At 39.7% G+C, this 21796-nt stretch overlaps 1 protein-coding gene across 1 annotated transcript in view; it reads right to left on the reverse strand.

Annotated features, from left to right (window-relative positions):
* Window positions 1-20672, reverse strand: part of PPP2R3A (protein phosphatase 2 regulatory subunit B''alpha) — a 203330-nt gene extending 182658 nt beyond the window's left edge. The window contains exon 1 of the mRNA XM_080808037.1: window positions 20507-20672. The gene's annotated coding sequence lies outside the window, so the exon portion shown is untranslated. The remainder of the gene's footprint in view (window positions 1-20506) is intronic.
* Window positions 20673-21796: the final 1124 nt, after the last annotated feature.

Raw genomic sequence — 21796 nt, forward strand, 5'->3', positions numbered from 1 at the left:
TCTTTTCTTTTCTTTTTTTTTTAGCTGCTCAGAATCTTTTGAACATTCTAAGGCAGATGGGCAATACACATGATCATCTGTCCACTCTTAAGACCAAAGCAACAACATGGATTGAAAGGGGGAAATTATTACCCTCTGGAAAGTTAGCAGCAACACCGTGCTCTTCAGTTAAAGGGTCTCATCATATGATACACCCTGACCCTCTACATGTCATATATCATATCATATATCATATCATCATATGATATACCCACTTCCAGGCTGGCCATTCTGAATCCAGGCCCAATGTGACATCAATCAGCACAATTTCAGTGATCAGGTCTACAACGCAGATCAGTGATTCCCAACCTTTTTTGACTAATGAACTTTAAAAAATACTACTACAAACCTCCTTAGTAATTTTTAAAAATCATTTAAAAAGTTTGTATGACACATGATAAAGCAAATTTAAATAAAAATATTAAGTCAATATATGACTACTAAAGATTTGTTATAAAGTTCATATAGCAAAGTCTTTATACTGATAATATATAAGGACAAATTTTGACTTCTACTCACTGACGAACTGTTTTATCATGTAAAGAAAATCGTATGTTATCCAATGAAATTATCAAGAAGTTAAAAGATGGATTTCCAACCATCCAAATGTATTAAAAGATGGGGACTTAAAATTATCATATGGTTTCACTTACTTGTAGAACATAAGGAATAACATGGAGGACATTAGGAGAAGGAAAGGAAAAGCAAGGGGGGTAATATCGGAGGGGGAGGCAAACAATGATAGACTGTGAACTCCAAGAAGCAAACTGAGGGTTTTAGAAGGGAGGGGAGTGGGAGGATGGGTGAGCATGGCAGTGGGTATTAAGGCGGAGACATATTGCATGGAGCCCTGGGTGTTAGAGGTGAACAATGAATCTTGGAACACTACATCAAAAACTAATTATGTACTGTATGGTGATTAACATAATAATAAAAAACCAAAACAAACAAACAAAAAAGAGGGGGACTTAGCACCAAATGTATGTTGAAATACAGGTGAAATTTAATTTGCATTACAGCATCCAAAATAAACAAAATGATTTTTTTAAACCTGATACTTGGGATTCTTCCATAAGTTGGAGGTTTAGTTTTAGATTTTTTTTTTTTTTTTTTAAATTTGACAGAGAGAGCTCACAAGCAGGCAGAGAGGCGGGCAGAGAGAGAGGGAAGGAGGCTCCCTGCTGAGCAGAGAGCCAGAAGCGGGGTTCAATCCCAGGACCCCGGGATCATGACCCAAGCAAAGGCAGAGGCTTTAATCCACTGAGCCACCCAGGCACCCCTGGGGGTTTAGTTTTTAAATATCAAGATAGGAGAAATGGTTTCATGCTCCTCTTTGAGAGACATTCTCAGCAAACTGTACATTATAAGTCTATTACCAACAAATAAAAAGCCATGGGGCGCCTGGGAGGCTCAGGGGGTTAAAGCCTCTGCCTTTGACTCAGGTCATGATCCTGGGGTCCTGGGATTGAGCCCCACATCGGGCTCATGCTCAGTGGGGAGCCTGCTTCCTCCTCTCTCTCTCTCTGCCTACTTGTGATCTCTGTCAAATAAATAAATAAAATCTTTAAAAACAACAACAAAAACAAATGAAAAGCCAAACTGGATAGAATAACCCCATACTTTTTCTTTGTCATATTTTCAAGTGTTTAAAATTTTCCTTTTTAGATTTTTAAGTACCTCAACAGAGAATGATTAACCATAATAAAATAAACATTCAGCTGTCTACAATACCATTGTATAGTAAGTTGAAAATTTTTAAAGCAAACCTCTTCCTTATTTAATACATAATGGAGGCTTTCAATTGACAATCCATCTTAATTTGATTAGGCCCCTTCTATATTTCATGAGATTCAACAGAATATCTTTACCTTGCTACTTATATTTACTGAACCAATCTGAAATTATTTTCTCTAGAGTAACCTTAAGAATAGGAAATACCAAATGCCAATTATATGCACGTATGAATACATGTATAATTTTAAACATAAGGCATGCCTATCTAATGTTTCTAAATTTATACTTTTTTATTTTTTATTTATTTCAGAGAGTGAGAGAGAACGTGAGCAGAGATGGGGGGAGGGCTATAACAATTTTTTTCTAAAAAAATTATATTTTGAAATAGTTATAATTTCCAGAGTAACTGTAAGATAAAACAGAGAATTCCCTTATGCCGTTTACCAGCTTCCTTTAATCATGTCGCTTGTTTAGTATTAGAGACATCTTGATGTTTTATAAAAATTTTGATCAGATGAATACAGCTTACATATTCCATAAGGGACATCTTGAAATAGTTCTTCAGAATTATTATTTTTCATGCTCCTCATTAATTTATGATGTTTTAACATGTGTTTTACACATGTTCCACTTCTAAGCAAGGCCAATTATGAGTACAAATTAAACTTGCGACTAAGAACAATTAAAAACAGTGTAATGGTCCTCTTCAAAATCTTCCTCCCACCCCCCCCAAAAAATAGAGGAGAAAATGCTTCCAAAGTCATTTTACAGGACTAGCATTATCTGGATACCAAAACTAGCCGACAACATTACAAGAAAAGAAAATTATAGGCCAATAGTCCTGATAAACATAGATACAAAAATCCTAAACAAAATATTAGCAAACCAAATTCAAGAATAACAAAAGCATCATGTACCATGATCAAGTGGGATCTTTTCCAAGGATGCAAGGATGGTTCAATATCCATAAATCAATGTAATATACCATAGTAACAAAATAAAGGATAAAAATCTTATAATCATCTCATGAGATGCACGATAAGTATTTGACAAAATACAACACCCATTCATGATAAAAACTCTCAACAAAGTGGGTGTAGAGAGAATGTACCTTAACAAAAGAAAGCCCATGTATGACAAGCCCACAGCTAACATCATACTCAACAAGAATAGGAACAAGGCAAGGATACATACTTTCACCACTTTTGTTCAGCATAGTATCAAAAGTCTTAGGGCAATTAGGCAAGAAAAAGAAAAATTTTTAAAGATTTTATTTATTTATCTGAAAGAGAAAAAGAGATAGAGAGAACATGAGTGGGATGGAGGGGCATGGGGAGAGAGAGAAGCAGACTCCTCCCAAGCAAGGAGCCCCACATGGGGCTTGATCCTAGATCCCCAGGATCATGACCTGAGCTGAAGGCAGTTGCTTAACAACTGAGCTACCCAGCTGCCCTAGAAAAAGAAATTTTATTAAAAGCATCCAAATCAGAAAGAAAGAAGTAAAATTGTCTTTATTCGTAGATGCTATAATCACATATATAGAAAACTCTGAAAACTCTACTGAAAAACTGTTAGAATAAATGAACTCAGTAAAGTTGCAGGTCACAAAAACCAATATACAAAACTCAGTTGTGCTTCTTTTTTTTTCTTTTTCTTTCTTTTTTTTTTTTTTTAGATTTTATTTATTTATTTGACAGAGATCACTAGTAGGCAGAGAGGCAGGCAGAGAGAGAGAGAGAGAGAGGAGGAGGAAGCAGGCTCCCCGCTGAGCAGAGAGCCCAGCATGGGGCTCAATCCCAGAACCCTGGGACCATGACCCAAGCCGAACGCAGAGGCCCAACCCACTGAGCCACCCAGGTGCCCCTCTCAGTTCTGTTTCTATACACTAATAATAAGTTATCAGAAAGAGAAATCAAGAAAACAGTTCCATTTACAACTGCATGAAAAAAGAATAAAATACCTAGGAATTAATTTACATAAGGAGGTGAAAGACCTGTACTCTGTAAACTATAAGACACTGATGAAAGAAACTGAAGACACAAATAAATATAGATATTCTATGCTCATATATTGAAAGAATTAATATTGTCAAAATGTCTATTACTACTGAAAACAATCTACAGATGCAATGCAATCCCTATCAAAATTCCAATGGCATTTTTCATAGAAATAGGAAAACAATTGTATGGAACCACAAAAGACTGTGACTAGCCAAAGCAATCTTGAGCAATAAGAACAAATCAGGAGGCATTACTCCCTGATTTCAAACTATAATACAAAGCTACAGTAATCAAAACAATGTAGTATTAGAATAAAAACAGACACATAAATTAATGGAACAGAATAGAACCCCAAAATAAACTCATACATGGTCAATTAATTAAGACACAGGAGTCAAGAATAAACAGTGAGGGGAAAGGACAGTCTCTTCAATAACTGGTCCTGGGAAAACTGAATAACCACATGCACAAAAATAAAACTGGATCAATCTCTTACACCATACACAAAAATCAGCTCAAAATGGATTGAAAATTGAATGTAAAACCTGAAACCATAAAACTCCTAGAAGAAAACACAAGCAACAAGCTCTTTGACATCGGTTTTGGTGAGGATTTTTTAGATTTGACACCGAAAGTGGCGGCAATAAAAGCAAAAGTAAATAAGTGGGACTACATCAAGCTAAAAACTTTTACTGTACAACAAAGGAAACCATCAATAAAATGAAAGGGAAACCTAGTGAATAGGAGAAAATATTTGCAAATTATATATCTGATAATGGATTAACATCTAAAATATGTAAAGAACTCATACAACTCAATAGCAAAAAAACCTCAAACAATCCAATTAAAAAATAGGCAGACAATCTGAAGACATTTTTCCAAAGACAATATAGAGATGGCCAAAAGGAACACAAAAAGGTGCTAAACATCACTAATCATCAGGAGAATGTAAGTCAAAATCACAATGAATTATCACTTCACACCTATTAGAGCAGTTATTATAAAAAGACAAGAAATAAGTGTTGGCAAGGATGTGGAGAGAAGGGAGCACTTGTGCATTGCTGGTAGGAAAGTAAACTGGTGCAGCCACTGAAAAAAAGTATGGAACTTCTTCAAAAATTCACAAGTGTAACTACCATATGACCTAACAATTCCACTTCTGGGTATTTAGCTGAAAGAGAAGAAAGCACTAAAAAAGATATCTACATCCCCATGGTCACTGCAACATTATTATAAATAATAGCCAAGACATGGAAACAACCTATGATTGTGTATCCATCAATGGATAAATGAACAGAGAAAATGTAGTGTCTACACACAGTGAAATATTCAACCATAAAAAGAAGGAAATCTTGCCATTTGCAACAATATGGATGGTCCCTGAGGGAATCATGCTGAATGAAGTAAGTTAGAGAAAGACAAATACTATGTGAGCTTACTTACGTGCGATCTAAAAAAAAAACCTCACAAGGCCCAAAAACCCAAACTGATGTGGAGAACAGACTGGTGGTTGATAGAGGTGGAGGGCAAGGTGTGGGAAAAATGGGTGAAAGTGGTCAAAAGGTACAAACTTCTAATCATAAAATAATTAAGTCCTGGGGATGTAATGTATAGCATGGTGACTACAGTTAATAAAATTGTATTGTATATTTGAAAGTTGATGAGACTAAATCTAAAAAGTTCTTATCTCAAGAAAAAAACTGTAATTATGTGGTAATGGATGTTAACTAGACATTGTGGTGATGATTTCACAATATATACATATATCGAGTCATTATGTTGTAAAACTGAAGCTAATATGGTTATATGTTACTTAAATCTCAATAAAAAAATAAAAACAGTATAATGGTCACAAGCCACCAAAACAGATAACCTGACAACTACTATAGATCGTAATCACATTCAACTCATATCTCTTAATGTTGTTCACATCACATTACTCGAATTGTTGTTTTTAAATGGGAAAAGCATTTAAACAATTAATTTATCAATTTCCAAAAAGCAGTTATTAATACTGCTTTTATTAATATTATTTAATATTATTAACATTAGTATTAATTATTACTGTCTTCAATGATACAAATTAATTCTAAGATCAATTTGTAAGATGACTCTAAAATTTCACAGAGAAGAGAAATGTGCAGGAGTCAATACACCTTTGGGTGAGGGGAGGTGTGTGTGTGGGGGGGGGGAACAAAAACAAAGAAATAACAATGTATTTCCCTTAAAGTGAGCAAAGGGTAACAAATGTTCATTGTATTGTTATACTTTTCACCTAACACATTTTCCAAATATTGTGCTATAGCCATTTAACATTTAGTTTTGCCTCACCAAAAATCACATTATAAAGCTATAGTAATTAAAAGTATATTACTGGCAAAGAACCAAAGATCAATGAAACTAAACAGTTCTAAAACCATTCCATGCATATATGAGAATTAACTGATAATTTGACATGACACTTGTTATAAAGATTATTCCAAATGAACAAGATTCCTCCCTTAGAACTACAGATAAAAATAAACTCCAGATGAATTAGAGACCTAAATTCTGTATAAAAGTATAAGGAAATGTAAGATTCTATGTTTAGATTTTCAGGGCAGGAGAAATGTCCATTTAAAATTGTAAAAGAAAAAAAGTCAGTAAAATCAAAAGCTATAAAGGCAAAGAAAGGTAAATTCAAGATCAAAATTAAAAACTATTACAAACAAAGGGAGAGGTCTTAAACAGACTGGAGCAATTGTACCATTTTTATAATAAGGATGACTATCTAGGGCACAAAGAACTCCTATAAATAAATAAGACAAGTATTTGTTATGCCACATATAACAGAAAAAACAAAAATAAGAGTGCTTAAACAAGACAGAAGTTAAATTTCTCACTCAGACAGAGTAAGTTGAGGGTTGTTGCAGTGGCTCCACCAACAGCTCAGAGACCCAGGTTTTCTGGCTCACTGAGCTACAGTGACAGTCTTGACAGACAGGATGGCTATTAGAGCTCCAGTCTTTGTATCCATGTTCCAATATAAGATGGGTAAGAAATGAAGAAGAGAGTGCCTTCTCTCTTTAAGGAGATTTCAGAAAGTTATACCAAACACTTCTGCTTATGCATCATCAGCTAAAACTCATATGGTAACATTCAGCTCTAAGGAGGCCAGGGAATGTTGTCCTCCAAATGGGCAGAAAAGGGCTTGGCTAAAAGCTGGGGTTCCCATTACTAAAGATGAAGGAAGAATGGACCATAGGATGTATGTAACTAGCATTCTTTATTGTGCAATCCCCCCCAAAAAACAAAACAAAACAAAAAACAACCCAGAAAAAGAAATACAAATGGTCAAAAACTCAAGAAAAATATTTAATCACAGGGAAATAAAGCAAAACAAGGACACATTAGGTCTTTGTCTGTTTCAAAGGAGACATGAGTTTTTAAAACTTTTAAAAGAGGCAAAAATTTGTAAATTGGTAGACGGCATGAGGATTTTTAGCCTTCTGTTTTTTTTTTTTTAACAAAGAGAATGTATTCAATATTGCTAGTGTAAGTAAAAAATAATGAAAATATTTTATTGATTGAAAAACTGAAACATTACTACTTCTAATATATTATACATAATATCAGTATAGACACTTTGTGGACCAATTGGCAGTATATATTAAAATTTTGGTTATATGATCAATGATCCAGCAATTCCATCTTTCAGAATCTATGCAATACAAACATCACACACTTGTGTAAGTACAAGGATGTTCATCACAGTAATGTTTAAAAGACGGAAGAACTGGAAACAACCTAAATATTCATTATTATGGGACATTATTTTTCTTCATAGCAGTATTACCATTATCTGAAATTACATTATCTACTTGTTTGTAATCTAGGGAATCTACTTGTTTGTAATCTAGCTCATCTAGGAAAAGGGCCAAGGCAAGGAGAATATATTTATGTAATACTTGTTGGTTAAAAATTCATTAGAAATAATGCACTGTCTTTTAAAATAGCAACTCAAAACCAGCACCATTCCAGCCTTTAATAACAATAACTGGTGAGAAGGCCTGCAGGTTTGCAGACAGACTGAGCAACAATGAATGGGATGAAGCCTCTGAACTTGCTGTCTAGGGAGACTATACTGGATGTGATCTGTTTGCCCTCTTCTTTAGAGTCTGGAGCATCTCACAGTAGAATCAACACATTCTATTGTATATAACTCTTAACTGCCTTTAATTCATGGTTCCCAATACTCCTACCAGCACCAAATGAGCCGCCTCTGCTATTGAACAGGGCTTACCATGGGAAAGGGGTCCCAATCCACTGCCAGAGTAACAAGACATCATGTTGAAGGAAGACAAATGCTGACACCCGAGCCACAGTGCTTGAGGGAAGGCTTAACACTAATAGGAGCGCTGTATTCTTCAGTACTCACAGTAGCAGTATTATAGGGCTCCACACCCAGGACTATAAAATAAGGACTGTGCCTATGACCTACAAAATGGAAAGGATAAGCGTGCCCTTGCTATGATTTCTAAGTCCTTAATGACATCTCCATTCACAGCAGCTAATCTCTGCTTTTTCCTTCTAACCTTGTAGACAAGCAGTTTTCAAACTATTTTAACTGAAGTGATTCTGTTCAAATGTAAGCTTAAAGATAAATAAACGGGGGGGAAGAGGGATAGCTTTAGTGCTCAGTCTCAAGGGTAGGGTAGCAGGAGCACCTAGAGTACTAAGAGGTCTGGGAAGCAGGGTTTGAAAGGGAAGGAGATAGGGAGTGCTTGAGAAAGTGAACTTTACTGAAGAGAGAAGGGAAGTGAGGGAGGGGGCTTTGTAGATAGGGGGGAAAGCACAGGGCCTAGGGCTGGTTTACTGGAGGAAGACCAAGGTGCCTTTTGTGACTTCGACAAAGTAAGCACAGGGATTAACAGTAGAAGAGGAGGTCAGAGAGGTAAGTGGGGGTTTAGATTATATAGGGCCTTGTAGGTAAGCATAAAGCCTCTGAGCTAAGAACTGATTTTTAACAGTGTCCCTCTAGCTGCTGCATTGAGAACAAGCTGTACGAGAGCAAGGACAAAAGCAGGGAAAAGAGAATTAGGCAAGGGCAATTATTCAGGAGATATATATGGGCGGTTTGGAGAAGGTGAAAGCTGAAGAGATAGTGGCATTAATGACCAATTCTAGATACATTCTAAAAGTAAATACCTTCTGAAAGAAGAGCCAACAGGGTTTGCTGGCAAACTAAATGTGGGAAGAAAGGTGACTGTCAATAATGACTCCAAAGTTCTTGGCCTGGGCTACTAGAAGAAGGGAGTTGCTATTTACTGAGATGGGACAGGCAACAAAAAGGGTGGTTTTGGAGGGGAAAATGAATTCAGTTTTGAGATGTCTATTAGATATCCAAGTGGAGAGGTCATGTAAGCACTCTGATATCAGAATATGAGATTCAGAGGAGTGGTCTAACTTGGAGATAAAATCTGATAGTCACTGGCATGTGGTTTTTGGCATATATAGATGATATTTAAAGTCATGAGACTGGGTGAAATGCAAGGAAATAGTGTTGATAAGGAAGAACACAGGTTTGAGAGGTAAGGAGCATCCCAACTTTTAGTGATCAGGAAGATGATGAGGAACTAGCAAGAAGACTGAGATAGAATCCTCTAGTAAGGTGGGGGGAAATCCAGAGAAAGTAGTGTTCTGGAAGCTAAGTTAAGAAAGCATTTCAAAGAAAGAGGAACAATCAACTGTGCAAAATGCTGCTGAAAGATCAAGTAAAAGAAAAACTGAGAACTGACTCACTTGACAAGACTGGCAAAGTTGAGGTCTTGACTGGGGAGGGGAGGTAAGGGCCTGATTAGTATGGATTTGAGAGGGACTGGCAGAAAGGAACTGGACTCAGTGAGTTAAACAGCTATAGAAAGGAACAGATTTAGAAGGGGATGCAGGATCAAGAGTTTGGTCTTGTATGTTAAGGCATTATATCTCTAATATTTAGTACAGTGGCTGGCACATAGCAGCAACTCAAGAAATATTTGTTGACTGAACTAAGCAATCAGGAAAAGTCTTAGTTCTAGACATTTAAAAGCTGATACAGTAAAATGTGACAATTCTTAGTCCAATAAAAAGAACTGCCTTTATTTTTCTATGCCTGAAAACTCTTCAGTTTTAAAGACTAAAAAAATTAAATTAAAACTATTCCTTACACACCTAGAACACCTAAATTTGAGAGGAATAGCAACAGAATTTGACAAACACATGCTCTATAAGAACACATACATTCAATTTTGGATAAGTACAATCTCTCCAACTACCTCCTGCATTAGGGCCATCCGACTTCAGGGGTACAACATGGTCCCCAATCCTCTATGTTATGACTCACTATCCACTAGATGGAAGACTTCTGGTGGTTGCTGAAGGATACTAACTTACAGGAACCTTATACATATGATAAAAGCAAAATAATAATAATCATTTGTTCGGTCATTTTTACTGTTCAACACTCACCTTCTCTTTTTATTCTTACAACTTTGTGAGGCAAGTATTCTTACCACTTTCATTTCACTTATAAGAAAGCACAGGGTCTGAGACTTGCATAAGAACACACATCACGGAGTGCCTGCCTGGGTGGCTCAGTCCATGATCCCAGAGTCCTCGGATGGTGCCCTGTGTTGTGTCAGGCTCCCTGCTTGATGGGGAGCCTGCTTCTACCTCTCCTACTCCCTCTGCTTGTATTCCCTCTCTGTCTCTCTCTTTCTGTCTGATAAATAAACAAAATCTTAAAAAACAAACAAACAAACCAACAACACACATCTCTTTCTAGAAATAGTGCTGGAACAACTGAATATTCACATGCAAAAGAATGGAGGTGGACTCTATATCAGACACAAAAATTAACTCAACACTGATCAAAGACCTAAATGTAAGAACTAAAACTATAGACTCTTAGAAGAGAACATAGGGGCAAACTGACATGACCTTGGATTTGGCAATGGATTCTTAGGACACCAAAAGTATAAGCAACAAAAGAAAAGAACAGAAATATGACTTCATCAGAATTAGAAGCCAGTGTAAAAGGACACTATCAAGAAAGTGAAAAAGCAACCCATAGTATGGGAGAAATATGTGCAAACAATATATCTGACAAGGGTCTGGTATCCAGAATGTATAAAGACCCCTTAACAACTACTTAACAATAAGACAAGCCAATCCAATTAAAAAATGGACAAAGGACTTGAATAGATATCTTTCCAAAGAAGATATACAGATGACCAAAAAGGACATGAAAAGATGCTCAACATTATTCACTAGTCATTAAGAAAATGTCAATCAAAATCACGAGATATTACTTCATACCCACTAGGATAGCTATAACCCAAAAACCCCTAGAGGATGGCAGGGGAGAGGGGTTGGGTTAAATAAGTGATGAGGATTAAGGAGTGTACTTGTGATGAGAACGGAGTAATGAATAGAAATGATGAATCACTATATTGTACACCTGAAACTAATGTAACACTTTATGTTCACTATCTGGAATTAAAATAAAAACTTAAAAAAAAAAAAAACACCAAAAACAGTGGGGCACCTGGGTGGCTTGGCTGGTGAAGTGTCTGACTCAATCTCTGCTCAGGTCATGATGTCAGGGTTGTGAGATTGAGCCCTGCATCAGGCTTGGCATTAGACGTGGAGCCTGGTTAAGATTCTCCCTCTCCAGATGTGGAGAAAGGGGAACACTCTTACACTGTTGGTGGGAATGCAAATTGGTGCAGCCACTTTGGAAAACAGTGTGGAGATTCCTTAAGAAATTAAAAATAGAGCTTCCTTATGATCCTGCATTGCACTACTGGGTATTTACCCTAAAGATACAGATGTAGTGAAAAGAAGGGCCATCTGTACCCCAATGTTCATAGCAGCCATGGCCACGGTCGCCAAACTGTGGAAAGAACCAAGATGCCCTTCAATGGACGAATGGATAAGGAAGATGTGGTCCATATACACTGTGGAGTATTATGCCTCCATCAGAAAGGATGAGTACCCAACTTTTGTATCAACATGGATGGGACTGGAAGAGATTATGCTGAGTGAAATAAGTCAAGCAGAGAGAGTCAATTATCATATGGTTTCACTTATTTGTGGAGCATAACAAATAACATGGAGGACATGGGGAGATGGAGAGGAGAAGGGAGTTGAGGGAAATTGGAAGGGGAGAGGAACCATGAGAGACTATGGACTCTGAAAAACAATCTGAGGGTTTTGGAGGGGAGGAGAGCGGGAGGTTGGGTGAGCCAGGTGGTGGGTATTATGGAGGGCATGTATTGCATGGAGCACTGGGTGTGGTGCATAAACAATGAATTCTGGCACACTGAAATTAAAAAAATAAAAAATTATATATATAAAAAAAGATTCTCCCTCTCCTCCTTCTTCCCTCTCTTGCTCTTACACTCTCACTCTTTAAAAAAAAAAACAACAAACAGAAAATAACAAATATTGACAAGGATGTTGAGAAACTTCAGAACATTACTGGTGGAAATGTACAATACTGCAGATGCTACGTAAAACAGTTTGATGGTTTCTCAAAAAGTTAAACATAGAATTACCTATGACCCAGCAATTCCACTCTTATGTATGTACACAGAAGAACTAAAACAGGTATTCAAGCAAAAAATTATTCATGAATGCTCTTAGTAGCACTATCTACAATAGCCAAATGAATAAACAACCCAAATATCTATCAATTGGTGAATGGATAAACAAAATACAGTATATCCATACAATTGAATTATTATTCAATCAAAGAAAGGAATGATAATTTTTTTAAATTATTTTTATTAAAATATAATGTATTATTTGCCCCAGGGGTACAGGTCTGTGAATCATCAGGTTTACATATTTCACAGCACTCACCACATCACATACCCTCCCCAATGTCCCTACCCCAACCACCTTCTCCATACCCCCTTCCCCAGCAATCTTCAGTTTGTTTTGTGAGATTAAGAGTCTCCAATGGTTTGTCTCCTTCCCGACCCCATCTTGTTTCATTTTTTCTTCCCTACCCCCCAAGCCTCCCACCCTGCCTCTCAAATTCCTCATATCAGGGAGATCATATGATAATTGTGAAAGGAATGATTATTATTCAAAGAAAGGAACACATACTACAACATGAATGAACCTGCACAAATTATGCTAAGTGAAAAAAGCCAGTCACAGTATGTCACATTTGTGTAATGCCACTTACATGAAATGCCCAGAATAGGCAACTCCACAGAGACAGAAGCAGATTGCAGATTGGTGGTTTTCAGGAAATAGGGGGAGAGAGGAATAGGGAGTGACTGTTTAATGGGTACAGGGTTTCCTTCTGGGGTGACAAAAATAGTCTGCAATTAATGGTAATGCTTACACAACACTGTGAATATACTGAGAGTCCTGAATTGTATACTTTAAAATGATTATACTAATTAATTTAATGTTATGTGAACTTTAATTCAATTAAAAAAAAATCACACAGCTGACATTTAACAAATCAAGATTTGGTATCCAAGAACTGACTGCAAATCATCTGCCCACTCAAAATATCCTATCTCCTCTACAAACCAAAGAAGCCTTGGCCCACCTTGCAATGAACTTTTCCCTCTGTCTACCACAATCCAAGTATGGTACCTAACTTTATTTATGATGGTGGAATTCCTACAATTGCCCAAGCACATAAAAGTTTCTAAATAAAATATTTCTTATCATAGACTCCCAATATAAACCTTTGTAGACCAAGGGCTTTTACTTATGTCATAAAGGCATCCTTCATACAGAAGTTAACCATCATCCACCTAATGGATGAACTACTAGCAGCTATGAAGACTAATCCCTCACAGGATTACACTCTTAACTTTCGGAAAAAAGTACAGCAATGGGGCTTATGTCTTCAACTAATAAACTCCATTCCTCAGTAATAAATCCTTGGCATTTTCCAACCCCTATGGCATCTATAGATCACAACTCTTTAAACCTCCTATGCTAGCTAGGTTAAGGTTGCCGATGAGGCAGAGATGGATAAGAGACAGATCGGTAGAGGCCATGTGCATGACAACCCACTCTGGACAGCCACTCTAATCCAATCTTCTAGGTAACTGCATTCCAGCATTCACACAACCTTTTGGAAACCAGTTTGTTCGCGTTCTCTTCTCTTTGAGCTCAGTGAGGGTCTCCTCCAACTTGTATCCATACCCTTTAATCATCATCAGTGATAAAGATTTCAAAGTATGAGAAATTTTACATATATGCAACTGGAAAACCAGCTATAATATAAAGTTAAAGCAGCTGCAAAAAACTGCTCTTGGGAATCTGAAAGCTGGAGATACATATTCCCTGACATAGCCAAGTATTCCATTTTCAACATGACAACAATCTGATCTTTGTTCACAGTTTAATGGGAGGATGATGTCAGGGTCACTGGAGCCCTGCTGGCCTTTAGGAGCCCTAAGGCTTTTCAGATAAGAAAGAGACTAAGGGCCTAATCACTAACATCTGAGTCTCAAAGGTCCTGGCAAAATATCTCCTCAGTGGAAAGCACAAAGTCTCCAAAACAAATACAAGCAAGACCCCTCTGAAATGGGGGAGAAGGGTAATCAGGCACCACTAAGTTACCTCCCTCAAGAGTTAGAAGCATTTGGGTAACCAACACAGATTGCACCTACCATACATATAAGACACCTGACCTTCTCTCATCACTCCCCTTCTAGGGTGAATTCAGAAGATTTCCCCAACATTTATCCTTTCCATTTCCTTACTTTCTACCCACTTCAATCTGGTTTCTGCCTTTTCCAATCTAAAATGGTTTTGCTGAGGTCAACGATTCCATCTTGCTAAATTCAACTGATCATTTTCAATCTACAGCTTCACTTGATTAACTCCTCTTTTTAAAAAATGCCTTTTATGACACAACTTAAACTGGAATTAGATTCTAAAGTAAACACCTAAGACAAATATCAAGCGTAGTTTAAATTACTCTTGAATCCTTTAAATGGCCCATTAAATAAAGCAAAGCTGTTTTTTGTATACATTAACTCTAAGCAGTAATGAACAGCATATACAGGTATACGCAAAACAAACAGTAAGTATACACGCGAAATCAACTTCTCTTTCATCTAATTAAAAACATCTTCAAGTGTATTAGGTTAAGTTTGCATACCTTAGCTATAAGCAAGATCCCACTCCACTGTACCTCTCTGACCACTTCTCATCCCTTATCCTGGAGCAACCTTTCTTTTTTTTTTTTTTTTTTTTTTAAAGATTTTGTTCATTTATTTGACACAGAGAGAGAGATCACAAGTAGACAGGGAGGCAGGCAGAGAGAGAGGGGGAAGCAGGCTCCCTGCTGGGCAGAGAGTCCGATGTGGGGCTCGATCCCAGGACCCTGAGATCATGACCTGAGCCGAAGGCAGAGGCTTAACCCACTGAGCCACCCAGGCGCCCCTGGAGCAACCTTTCTTTACTCAACTTTGAAACACTGGGTCTGAGCTCTCTCTATAGTTAATCTCTGTCAATGGTCTCAAATTCCACTGCTCAGTGGAATCACCTGACGAGTTTTTTTTTTTTTTTAAATCCCAGGCTTTAATTTAGACCAAGTAAACAAAAATATACATTTCTGGTGTGGGTATTAGCAACAGTAATTTAAAATTATCCAATATTTCCAATGTGCAGCCAAGATGAGAATCCCTGTTCTGTTCTCTCTTCCTAGAACAGGGATTCCACACTCAAATGCCTACAGGGTCAGAGAAGCAAATAAAAAAAGCAAGCCAAGGGCACCTGCGTGGCTCAGTGGGTTAAAGTCTCCGCCTTTGGCTCAGGTCATGATCCCAGGATCCTGAGATCAAGTCCTGCATCGGGTTCTCTGCTCAGCAAGGAGCCTGCTTCCTCCTCTCTCTCTCTGCCTGCCTCTCCGCCTACTTGTGATATCTCTCTGTGTCAAATAAATAAATAAAATCTTAAAAAAAAAAAAAAAAGCAAGCCAGGTATAAGTTTTAGGGAGTGGTGGACTCTCTGCTGAACTAGAAAGCAGCTGGGATCAATGTTGACTTAGCTCCAACCAATTGTTGCCATAGGAGAAAGCCAGCTCAGTAGTGCTACATCTTCTCATTTTTAAAGAAAAGACCCAAATCTAGATTTTCATGGGAAATCTTCAGATTTTAAATTATTGGCAACTAAAAATTAAACAACAAAAAATACTCCATGGGAAAAACAAAACACATGTGTAAGCCAGATTCAGCTGTGGGCTACAGATTCCCAAAGTGCTCTGATAATTCCATCCACACCCCTCAATTCACATCTAAATATGGATCCCCAGTTCAGTCCAGTCCTTTGGGCTATGGATTTGAATTACCAAAGCTTATGTTATTCTCCACTTAGAGGTCTCACCAGTCCCAAAGTGAACTATGATTTATACCCACTTCAAAACTATTTACCTTTCTAGTGTTCTCTATCTCAGATAACAGCCACAACTTTCACCTGGTTGGGCAAGCCTGGGAGTCATCCTACTCATTTCTCCCTCAATCATTAAGTCCTTTCAATTATGCTTCTTAAATATATCTCCTATATCCATCTCCATCTCCTCTGCTACCACCATGGTCCCGGCTACAATCTTTTCTACCTCTCCACTGTGTGTTAGTTGGCTCAAGATGCCATAATAAAATACCATAGCCTGGATTGCTTAAACAACAGAAATGTAATTTTCTCACGGTTCTGGAGGGCAGATGTCCCAGATCAAGGTCTGACAAAGTCAGTTTCTCTTCCTGGCTTGCAGATAGCCACCTTCTAACTGTGCTCACACGGCCTTTCCAACCTCCTCTACTTATAAAACCACCAATTCTATTGAGTTTGGGCCCCACCCTTTTGACCCTGTTTAACCCTAATTACCTACCAAAGATTCTATTTCCATGTTTAGATACTAGGGGTAAGGGATTCAAAATTCAGTTGTTGGGGGACAAAATGCAGTCTATAGCACTCAGTAACCTTAATTAGGGTTAGTCGTTTCCCACAAGCACTCATTTCTTTCCAAACCATTCTCTTCAACATGACCATATTGATCTTTTTACAAAACAATATTTATGTGTATACGTATATATTAGACGCAATAATTCCATTTTCAGGAATTTATCCTATGGATATTTTCACACACATGAACTGGCATATGCCTGTACTATTCCTTATAGTAAATTATTAGAAAAAATTTAAATGTTCACCAATAAAGGAACGGTTAAATAATCTGTGGTATATCCATACAATGGAATACTATAAGGTCATTCAAAAGAATAAGGAAACTATATATTGAAATGGAAAGGTTTCCAAGACATTGTTGCAAACACAAATACTGTGTACAGGGGCGCCTGATTGCTCAGTCATTAAGTATCTGCCTTCGGCTCAGGTCGTGGTCCCAGGGTCCTGGGATCGAGCCCTACGTCAGGCTGAGCAGGGAGCCTATTTCTCTCTCTCCACCCTGCTCATGTGCACTCTTGCTCAAATAAATAAAGTCTCAAAAAAAAAAAAATAGTGTGTACTGAATGCTACCATTTGTGTAAACAACAGCAGGAACTAAGAATATGCATTTGCTTGAATGCTGACAAAAAAATGTCTAGAACAATACACAAAACTAGTACTAGTGGTTATCCTTTTAAAAAGTGTGGGGAAAACAGCAGCTGGGGAGGAAAGTAGGATCCAATACAGACATTCTAATTTAATGGGTCATGCCCTAGTACTGCTTTAAGGTCCTCTTGTGATTCTGATGAATAGGCTGGACTGAGAACTGCTGCTCAAAGAAAGGCTTTACCAACCTTTCCAGATTCATTTTGTATCATCCTGCTCCTACCACTCTCTACGTTCCAGCCACATTGGCCTCTGAGTTCCCAGAAAAGGTCCTATTCCTTCTGCCTGAAATACTGTCCCCCTATGCTTCACTTTATAACTTCTATTAACCTTCAATGTCCCCCTCACCTTAAAGGTCATTTCCCAAGGAAACCTTTCCTAATTCCCAAACTAGGTCAGGACCCTTGGAGTGCTCTGTACTTCTCCTAGAATTTATCATAATTGCAATGAGGTATCTGTATCATTATACGTGTGTGTGTCACTCTCTTTAGAAATAATGTTCAAGAGTACAAAGACCACACCAGCTCCTTTTATCACTATATTTCCAGAACTAAACTAGCACCTGGCTGGCAAAGTATGCCTTTCCTCAGATATCTGGTAAATAAATGAATGACTCCTCTGCCCTCAAGCTTAGGACAGCAGAGAAAATCAACACATAACCAAATGAAGACAACGCAGGGTCACCGATGTTAATTAAGGCAACAGTCTACTTAGGAAAGTGGTTCTCAACTGGGGTGATTTTGGCTCTCTCAGAGGACATCTGGCAACATCTGGAGGCATTTTTGATTGTCACTACTGTGTACATTGTGCGACTATTTGCTATAATTGTGTATGGAGGGAGGTACTAGTGGTATGTATTTAGGAGAGGTCAGGAATGCTGCTAAACATCCTGTGATGAGGGGCACCTGGGTGGCTCAGTGGGTTAAAGCTTCTGCTTTCGGCTCAGGTCATGATCCCAGGGTCCTGGGATCGAGCCCCACATCGGGCTCTCTGCTCAGCAGGGAGCCTGCTTCCCCCTTTCTCTCTGTCTGCCTCTCTGCCTACTTGTGATCTCTGTCTGTCAAATAAATAAATTAAAAAAAAAAAAAAATCCTGTGATGACCAGGATAGCCCTCCCCAACAATGAATTACCTGGTCCAAAATGTCAATAGCACTATAGATGAAAACGCCTAATTTAAAGAGTGGTAAAACTCAAAAGGGTGATCAACTCTATTCCAGGTGGTGGGGTTTTTTTTTGGGGGGGGGGTAAGGTGTGTGTGTGGGGAAGATGTTAAGAAAGGCTTTAGTTGTGTACTGAAAGGTGACAGGGGCTAAATCAGTGGAGACTGATCAGGTAATGAGCTTATGAAGAATTTAAAAGCAAAGTTATGGTTTGCTTTTAACAAGTGCCCCCCTCAAGTACTCCATACTCTGAAATTTCTCAGATCTTTCACTCTCTTCTTGATGAAACGAAACTTTCATTCCTTAGGGCAGGGGGTTTTAGCTAAACATTAAGGTAAAATTAATTCAGATTAAGATAAAGTCAGATACCCCTTCACTGTCCAGAATGTTAACTACATTTTAAAATATGCAAATACTTAAGAACACAAATAAATCTTTAACTGATTAATATTCAGGTTGTTAGTGGATACTACTATTTTTTACCTCAACAGCCAGGTTGGTCCTGATAAAAACTTTTTCAAAGCTTTCTGTTTTTTGAAAAAAACTTCACTTTGTTTGCCCTGTCCTCAATTTCTGAGTTCTGAGATTTATAAAAGATCTGAGTTTTCCCCACAGCATCTCAAGTTCTTCTGTCAGAGAGGATAGGAGAGCCATGTGGATGCAATATATGTGAACAGATTTTATGTATAAATTAGGAGTGGTCTATAGATTTTTAAAAGGCTTTCACTAAAAGTCATGGATATTTCTGAGAATGAAACTAAGATAATTTTAATGGTACCATCAAGAAAGAAAATGATGTTTTACTACCACACAAACCTGCTGCCTACTGAGCAGGATGCACATGCCCTGATCTAGTACAGCAATTTTTAGGGTCTCAGCAGTGGGTGCTCTGTTTAAAAGAAACTGAGGCCTGAGACTAATAAAGAACAAAGAAAAATGCCTGGCACCAAAGGTTTGAGGGGATGCTTTGTACATAAATGATCTGAGAAGGAGCACTTCTTCAGATTTTGGAAGGCACTACAAACCACTCTTTTTTGCTTACGTGTTAAGAATTTTTATTTCGTGTTTTCAGGCCATTTCCTAATAAGAAAATACATTATAATTTACAAACAGCAATTTATCCTCCCTTACATTTGCTGACCACTAAAACTGGGTAAAATTTCCTTAAGCTTTACCAGAGTTGAGGGATTGGGAATAATGCGAGCACAACAGAGTTCAGATGCAACATCAACTCCAAGCCCGGCCAGCTGGTTTCCATCGAGAGGTCCCCCGAGAGAAAGCCCCTCGGAGGCGGCGGCCAGGGTCCGCGCGGGAGAGACCCACTGAGGCGGCCCGGGAGCGGCCGCACGGCAGGGCCAGGGTGTGCCCGGCCTCCGTTTACCTTTGTTTCAGGTACTCCTGCTTTCAGCCAGGCCGGGGATCCCGCCCGAGGCCCCAAGCTGGTGACACATCCTTCTTTGGCCAAGTCGGGCTGAGGCTTGGGCAGGGGGCGGGGAAGGAAAATAAAGCCTCAGCGCCTAACGACGTGACTCTCAGTTCTTCCAAAACGTTGGCATTTGTTTTTCTGCCAAGCTTTCCTGTTAACAAGTTCCCGAGGGCTGTGCGGGCGAACTGGCCTGGGAGCCCCAAAAGTGGGAGGGGCAGGGCCGTCCCCCGCCTTCTCTGCTCGGTGGCTGCCCCCGGGGCAGGCGGTTTCCACACCTCCCGGGCAGCCACTGCCCGGGACCCAGCAGGGCGTGCACTGGAGCCCGCGCCGCCCCAAACCCCGACTCCCACGGCTCTGCCGCTGGCCCAGCTCCGCGCGGCCCCTTTGGCCCCGCTGGCCAGGCCGGTCCCCGCCCCCAGGCCCCGGCCCCGCCCGCTCGGGCCTCCGCGCGCCGCCCCCCGGCCTCGCCACCACCCTCGGGCAGGGCCGGGGGCGCCCTGGCTCCAGGCCGCGCGGCGGGCGTCCCCGCGCCTACCTCAGCGCCCGCGGCTCCTCCTCCGGCTGCTGCCCCGGCTCGCGGACGGCGTTAGCCACCAGGCTCCCCGGCGGCGCGGAATCTGGGAGGCGAGTGCGGCGTGTGGAGAGCTGAGGCCCGAACGCGCCCCGCCCAGCCACCCGCCCGTCCGCCCGTCACCTCCTCCCCCTTATGCCCACCCTCCGCCGCGCGCTCGGCGCCCCGACCCGCCCCGCCCGCCAGGCTCCGCCCACCCCGCCGGCTGGTGTCGGGAAGGGGGCCGCCAGGGGCGCTGCGAGAGCCGCGATGTCCGCCGCCCGTGGGGTCTTCGGTATGGCGGCCCCGTGGTGTCGTGATTTGTGGCGCTTACAACCGTTTGTTGGATATGAATCTCCTGTTTGGATTTGTTATTACTGTGATTTTATTGTCATTGTCATTTTGTAATCGTTGTAATTGTTATCTTCATTAGTTCTTTTACCCTCCTGGAGCTGACCTCCTGGAGCTGACCTCCTGGAGCTGATGGTTCCCTTGAGGGGGAAGATGGCAGACGTGCAGCCTTCGCTACTGACCAATACACCTGGTCACTTCCATACTCCCAGTGGCCCGCACCTGTGCCACATTTCCTTGTGAAGTGAACAAGTTGTGTGACTTTTGAAGGAAGATTTTTTTTTTTTTAAGATTTTATTTATTTATTTGACAGAGATCACAAGCAGGCAGAGAGGCCGGGAGTGAAGCAGGCTCCCTGCTGAGCAGAGAGCCCGATGAGGGGCTCGATCCCAGGATCCTAGGATCATGACCTGAGCCGAAGGCAGAGGCTTTAACCCACTGAGCCACCCAGGCGCCCCTGAAGGAAGATTTATTTTTAACTGTTATTGTGACATATAAGAAAAATACAGAAAGCCAAACTCAAAGCACAGCTGCATGAATTATTCTGACACACACCCTTATAACACTCCCCAGATTTAACACTATGTAAAGTGGGTGAAGGCAAAAGCTCATCAGCAGGGAAGACACAACCTGGGAATGGCGTCCCAAAATTCTCCTCCTGGTGACTACCACAGGAAGTCAAAGGCCACCTGCCCAAAATCATGCCCTCTCCAAGAACAAATGGAAATTTCCCCATAATTAGGAACCTCCAATCAGGATGTATTTGTAAAATTCTTAATTAAAAATCTTAATCAATAAATACATAAGCATATGAATAACTTAATAAATAAGTCAGTCAGGAGATTGAACAGTATGAGTAAGAAGCCTAGGAGCCAAGGGTTAGGTTTTCCATGAGGAGAGGTTCTGGTCACCTGGGCTGTCCTC

Source organism: Martes martes, assembly GCF_963455335.1.
Source record: "Martes martes genome assembly, chromosome: 1".
NCBI lineage: Eukaryota > Metazoa > Chordata > Mammalia > Carnivora > Mustelidae > Martes > Martes martes.